We start from the raw sequence: 6918 nt of genomic DNA, 5'->3' as shown, positions 1-6918 counted from the left end.
CGGCTCATTCTTCATATGACAGAGGATTCAGAAAAATTTGACGTTAAAACTCTGCTCATTCGGTATAATGTGGTTGTCGCTAAAATAAAAAGAAAAACTAAGTGCGTTCTATTTATTTGTTTTAAGTAAAGGAGCACAAGCGAAAAAGTAAAAAAAATTGCTGACTTGGCTGCCGGATTTACAGTTGGGAAATCACCATGAAATCAAATGGCCAGAAACACTAACATCGTCTGAACAGGTTAAGAGGCTTGTATCGGCATGCGCAAGAAAGTTATTCTTGTATAACACGTGATTGTGGGACAAGCGCGTTTTGATCACAAACTGCACCACTTCAAGCTGACAAGTGCGGTGAGCACGCTGCGCTCGCAAGTTTTCGCGTCAAAAAAGCTGCTACCCTCTTAAATGTGCACCCGCATCGGGTTACTTTAGCAAAATTCGTTAAATACCGCAGAGAAAAGCTACCGCAAGCGAATTTAATGCGCATCAAAGCAAGAAGGAAAGCGGGCTGCTGCTCAGGTGGCGCGGCGAAGGACTACGACTTAAAGCCCCTTGATATACTGCAGCTAAGATGGCGGCTTGGTCGCTTCCGGTAAGCGCGCGCAGGCGCTGAGCGCTTTATGAAGCCGGTCTATTGGTTTTTGCCAGGAGTCAGGCTCAAAATGGAGAGCAGAAATTGTGAACCAGTTGGAGTATGTGATGTGTCCTTTACTGCTGTACTGGCTCGGAAGTAGGCGGCGGGTCCTGGTACCGCGTGGTCTTGGTAACAGCGCACCAACGGCGCTCACTCTTCTGGCCTTCTACGCCGCCTCGGCAAGAGATGTTTCCAGATGGGGCTTGACGCGCCGTGAGTGCATCCAGACTTTGTGGGGCCCTCTGTTTCTCTGAGTTACCGCCGGGCATTCGCCAGACGTGCGCGCCTGACCCAAAATGGGCGGACACCCTTTGTAGCAAACCTACCTCACACTGTGAGAGATTTCCGATGGCGCGCCGAGTGGAGCATGCTCCCCACCAAAGTCAATCTCCACTCCTGGGGCTTGGCTCCATAATCTCGCGGCATAAACTGTGGTCAGGTTGAGCCACAAACACATATCCTTGAAGAGTGTGTTGTAGCTAAGACATTGCGCCGTTTAGATTCACACGCTTTTTCCATCCCTGTGTCGCGCGAAGGAAAAATAAATGACGCGATAGCTACAGCTGGCTGAGTGGAACTCGCTCCGTCGAATTGCAAAGTAAGTCTGTCGCCGCTGCGTCTCGCTTCGAGTTCCTTCTTCATCTTCGTCCCTGGACATGGATGCACTCTCTCCTCCTTCTCTACTCCTACCCCACTCGTTTTTGCCGAAGCGCGGCGCCGCCGGCAGCTGCCACAGCAACCACGGCGCCGCTTGCTTGATTGCTGCTTGCTGGTGTTGTCAGGAAGAATGAAGAGGAAAGTGCACAGGCCTGCCCACTGGCTGAAGCTGAGCCACAATCGCTGCCACATGCTGAAAGTAGTGAAGTTGAAAGATAGGAGAGCAAAAAGTGAAATAAAAGACGCGCGCTATTATGTCCAAGGCCGATTACGGAGGCAGTGCAGGACCAGGCCAACCTGTGGCGGAGGTGAAGCATGCTTCAAGCACTGCGCCACATTTCCAAAAATAAGTTTAATATTTTGGGCCCAAATGGGACACGTATCTGTTATTAAATCAGATATTAAATGCTAGCCTAATGCCAGCTTGCAATGCTAGCGAAATGCTAGCATAATGTAGGCGCGCGGCTCTCACAATAGCTGCGTGCTCTGACGTCACTCCGCGCATGCGCACAATTGATGAGGCCGGCGGCGTCTGCTCCACCGTCGGGACAGTGGCGAGGCACGTAGCGCGCACACCAGCTGCGGGACATGACGTCACTGCGCATGCGCACAGCTGACGGACCGGTGGTGCCACGCAAGGACCTCGCGAAGTGGCTGGCGTAGTGTAGCTATCGCTAAAAACCACGCGGGAAGTTCGAGCGACTCTTGACGCGGTCCATCGGCCTGATCCTTTGGCAAAATAGGAATGCAGTCTTAAAATTGCGGCAAACACGTAGGCTCATGTACCTGATGCTAGCACGTCCATCTCTTGGTGCTTTTATGGGGCTACCTAGATAGCCAGCTCCTTAACCTTGTAGAGCAAAGCTTCCTCCGCAGGTGGTACGCGACACATCAAACTCAGGAAGGGTGCCGTGATACTAGTGACAACATATTAATCTATGCGTTTGCCACACTTTAGGCGAACACTTTCTCTCAACTGTCTTGTAGGTTTTTACAGCTAATCTTGTTAGGCTTGTGAAGTCACACGCTTGCGTCTCTCCTTGTTTATGTGAGCTCAAAGGACCACTGACTGCGCAGCATTCAATGTGCTCTGTGGCCGGGGCTCCCGCGAGAGTTTATTTCATTTTCTTTCCCTCTGAATGTCTGAAGTCCATAAGTTATGCTTGCACACAGTTGTAATTTTTGATTTCGAGACATTTCCTCCTGTACCGCACTACCTCCACACGCCCCGTGTCCTCTGTTTGCTCGACTTTTATTTGAATCCTTGTGAGCTATGTATTCGAGTTTTTCAATAAATTTTCTTCAACTCTTATTTTATTCCATTACGTAACCACGTCGGTTACCGCGGCAATCACTACGTTACGATTTGCGTTATAACGCATAACCTTATCAGGTCCTTTCCAGGTCTAATAGCACCGACTAATTTTCTGGTACTCAAGATCTTTTTACTTCCGGTTGCGCAAAAAGTGAAGGTGGTTTTGTTATGTAAAAAGCAGCGATTGCTAGGCAATACAGCAGTGAGCTCGGCTGCCAAATTTTCACAGTGGTTTCAGCCAGATGTCTGTTTTTGCCTTAAACACCAATATCAAGGGTACTGTCTGCATGTAGCTTTATAGGAGGCTAAAACATGTCATTAAAATATATCCCAGGTTAGCTAGGATTTGTAGAGGGGGCCCTTTAGAGGGACGACTGTCACCCTTGTCGTTCATGCGAGTGAACTCGGCTGGCTTGAGTTCGCTGTCGCTTCTTTGGTCATTAGAAGCAAATTCAGACTGCCTTCACAGCTTGCATTCAAAACGCCATATTTTTTTTCCTGCATAACCGTGCAGCTAACAATACGAAACAGCGCTAACAATACGAGCGCGCATCGACGAGACGTGCACATGAGCGCTCGAGTGTAATATCGCGATAGAAAGAAACACGAACAACACGGCGCCTACGCGCTCCGCTGTTGGAATTCGTTTTGATCGCGCTTTTACCTGGGTGGTAAGAAAAAGACGTTACAGTTATCCTAGAAAGCATTACGGACGACTTTGGCGTCCTTTAGCTACCACCGAAGTAAAAGCGCGATGAAAAGAAATGCGAACCGCGGAGCGCCTAGGCTCCACTCTGTTCGCGTTTCTTTCGATCGCCTCTAACCTATTGTCTCTGCGCCCTCGAATAGTTATCGCTGCGCTGTGTTTTAAGAATGATCCACCACCAACGCGCCCAAGGTTCTCCATTAGAATATCAGCCGCCTGTCACTTGATGCTACAGTGCAAGTGAATAGAATGGCGGTATCTTCATAATTAAGTGCTGCGCTTATGCATTTGCGTGTTGCCTGCATCTAGAATTCATCTTCAGGCTCCGGCGTGCGACTGGAACAGCTTTGATGGCCAGCATCTGCGTACAAAATGAAAATGAGGATGCCAGGCTCGAGGTTTCCCGTAGAAAGTGAGTGGGAAAGGTTGTTAAATGCAAGGCAGATTACAGTATAATTAGGAATGTCTTCTCCGGAGCTGGGTATTGGGTAGTGCAGCCAGAACGAAGGCTGGCGCACAATTCTGATAAGATGCGTAGGCGGATCCTGGTTCACTCTATTTGTCATCAGGTAACTTAAACCTGCACGTTCTATTAGCTACTTCAACAGTGACAACACGCTAAAGAGTGTCGCATGAAGTCCTGTAGCTGTCGGCTTGCTAATAAAAGCCTTGCATCCCATTAGTCTGGTTTCCCCATGCACTCAGGTGCGACAGAAATATATGAAGCTTTTCAACAGATGCAGAATTGGGACCTAGAACACCAGCAGCTAGGCGCGAGAAACGAGTGTTGAGCCGTTCCTACTGCCCGGCCAGCATGGCGGCAGAGGCGCGGAGCTAGTAAAAGGCGCGGTGGCGCCCCCTGCAGCGAGGAGAGGCTTTTTGCTTCAGCCGCTCCGCTGCCGCGCGCCTCCGTTCGCGTCACTAGAAGAGTGTTCTATTTCACTGTATTCAAAACAAAGTTGGCAACGTTGCATTGTGGTTTAGGATAGTGGAGGGAAAATATTCTTTAAACAGGTAGAACTAAGGAAACAGATGTGATCTGACTGGTGGTTGAAATCAAGGCAAGAGCGCAATTTCATCCGAACTCTGAAGGAGCTCATGGAATGGCTCGCGCTTAAGGGGCAACTCCTGCGAGTTTTCAGTGCTCACAGATGTCAATAAAATTTGTATCGCAGGTTCTTCTTGATTTCAAGAGTGTGTGTGCCAAACACCACAGCTGAGAACGCTTTAGTTGTTTCACAAAGTAACTAACTTTAAGTATATCCCCAGAGCTCGCGACTCGCGCTTCCCGACAGTTCTCATGGCCAACCCTGCGCTCGAGGATGTCACAGGGTTTATTAGAGAGAAACTGCGCGGCTAGGGATTTGGCTCAGACAGAGACAGAAAAACTATGTTTCTGCAATTGAGTGTTAGACCCTGCTGGATCCCTGGGCGACTGCGCTGTCCCGCACTGCATCATGTAGGTCTTGTCGGAACATGACGTCGGCAGCCCGAGTCAGCGCAGCAAGCTGCGATGTCGGGTCTGCAGACGTGAGCAGGACCTCCCAGTCCTCCCAGGTGGAAATGGCGTGCTGTCCCTGCGGCGGAGGCTCAGCAGGGCCGCCGAAAAGTATGTGGGAAAGTGTGGTGTGGGGGTCACCGCATATGGTGCATGCAGGGGACGTGCCATATTAGTTGGATAACTGCTGAGGGGATGACCGAGAGCGGATCTGTAAGCGACTGAAGAGGATCTGTTGTGTAGTGCGTAAGAGAGGGGTGGAGGGTAAGTCCGATGGTCCAAACGGGGTATTTGCGTGAACTTTGCAAAGGTGCGCGCCCGCTCCCTCGAGAATCGTGGATCGTTACTGTCCTGTGCCCGGCAAATCAACCCTCCGGCCAATTTATCGGCAGCCTCGTTTCTAGGGGTTCCAGAGTGAGCCGGCATCCACTGAAGTTCTACCCTGCGCGGTAATTTTGGGTAGGGGTGTTCAACAATTGCCAGGCAGGGGTGTGAATCCTGCCCAAGGCAAAGTTGGACCGCGCCGTTTCGGAGTCGCTGAAGATGTATTGGGGCGTCCGAATGTGAATAACAGCTAGGTCGATGGCGGTCTCCTCTGCCTCCTCGGGCGTAGAGCCCGAGAGAAGATGATGACTTAGGGGGTGGGATAGGGTTTTATTGTAGGAAACTGCTACCGCTTCATGCGCTGTACATGCGGCGTCTACCCAAAGTGCATCGTGGGCTTGCCCGTAATACTTATGGAGGGCATTAGCGCGAGCTACGCGGCGAGGGATATGATATTGGGGATGGACGTTTCGAGGAAGGGGTTTCACAACGAGGGGTGTATGGATATGTCGAGGGATGGCTATAAGGATTTACTGGGTATGTTGATGCGAAGGGAGAAGAGTATATGGCGGCCAGTGGCGCTCGCGGCAAGTCTAAGGTACTGTGCCTGAAGGTGGGGGTCAACTATTTCCTGAATGGTGTTATGCATGCCTAGTGCAAGGAGTGTGGCTGTGCTAGTGCTACGGTTCCCGTGCGGTTCAATTTGAGATATTCTGTCAAATGCCTTGGTGAGGTCAACTGCCAGGACAGTTTTAGTGTGGTGGGGGATGGTATCATCAAGCACGCCATGCGTAATTTGAAGTAGAGCGTCCTGCGCAGATAGATGCGCACGAAAGCCGAGCATATACTGTGGGGGATAAGGTGGCTGTCTTCCATGAACGTTGTTAGCCGAGCAAGAATTATGTGCTCGAAGACCTTGCCTAGACAGGCTGTAAGACAAATGGGGAAGATGTTTTCAAGGTTGATAGGCTTGTGGTTTTTGTTATAGAGATGATTTTTAAATGCTTCCACGAGGCAGAACGAGTACCTGCCTCCCAAAATTCGCTAAAGTAGTTGCCTATGTCAGAGATGGAGGCTTCGTAAAGATTTCGGATAGCTGCATTAGTAATTTGATCGTCTCCGGGAGCGGTATTCCGTAATTTCAAAAGGTCGGCGCGAAACAATGATTCTGTAATAAGGGCGTCAAGCTCGGGCTGGGTTGGGCCCGCGTAATTGGTGTACTTGCAAGGGAGACCGCGGATTGTATAGGTGCATTTCTCCGGGGCGAGGAAGGCATCGGTATCCTGTCGATGGTTGTGAGTGAGGCGGCGAATGCTAAGGCGCGTCTGGGATTTGGATTGCGTGGGATCTAGCATGTACCGCAACAGGTGCCAAGCGCGGATTGTGGAGAGATTGCCGTGGAGAACGTCACAAACCTGAGCTAAGTTAGTTTTGCAAAGAGTGGCACTACAGTGTTGTAGTTGGGATTGAATATGGGCAAGTTATAGTTATAGTCTCCTATTGTGCTTCTGAGTTCTCCACCTTTGCGTTGTCGTGTGCTTGGAGAAGGTGGGCGAGCTTACTCTCAATAAGAGGGGTGCCTGGGGCAATACAAGATGCATGCAAGCCAGTGGAGCATTCCTCCATCTGTGTCAGTGTGCAACGCATGAACGCTGCCATAATCCAATGGTTTTTGTCATTTTTTAATTCCTTCCTCCATGGTTTTTGTCATAAATGAGTTTTATATTAGAAAGTTTTATATTACAAACTCTGAATTGGATTTTATATAAGATTGACGTGGGGCTTAT

At 49.8% G+C, this 6918-nt stretch overlaps 1 pseudogene; it reads right to left on the bottom strand.

Moving 5' to 3' along the window:
* Positions 1 to 1542: 1542 nt before the first annotated feature.
* Positions 1543 to 1724, bottom strand: LOC144116648 (U2 spliceosomal RNA; annotated as a pseudogene).
* Positions 1725 to 6918: the final 5194 nt, after the last annotated feature.

The sequence above is a fragment of the Amblyomma americanum genome, chromosome 1 (assembly GCF_052857255.1).
Source record: "Amblyomma americanum isolate KBUSLIRL-KWMA chromosome 1, ASM5285725v1, whole genome shotgun sequence".
Taxonomy (NCBI): domain Eukaryota; kingdom Metazoa; phylum Arthropoda; class Arachnida; order Ixodida; family Ixodidae; genus Amblyomma; species Amblyomma americanum.
The sequence above is the reverse complement of the archived record's forward strand: the minus strand, read 5'-3'. Positions and strand labels throughout refer to the sequence as shown.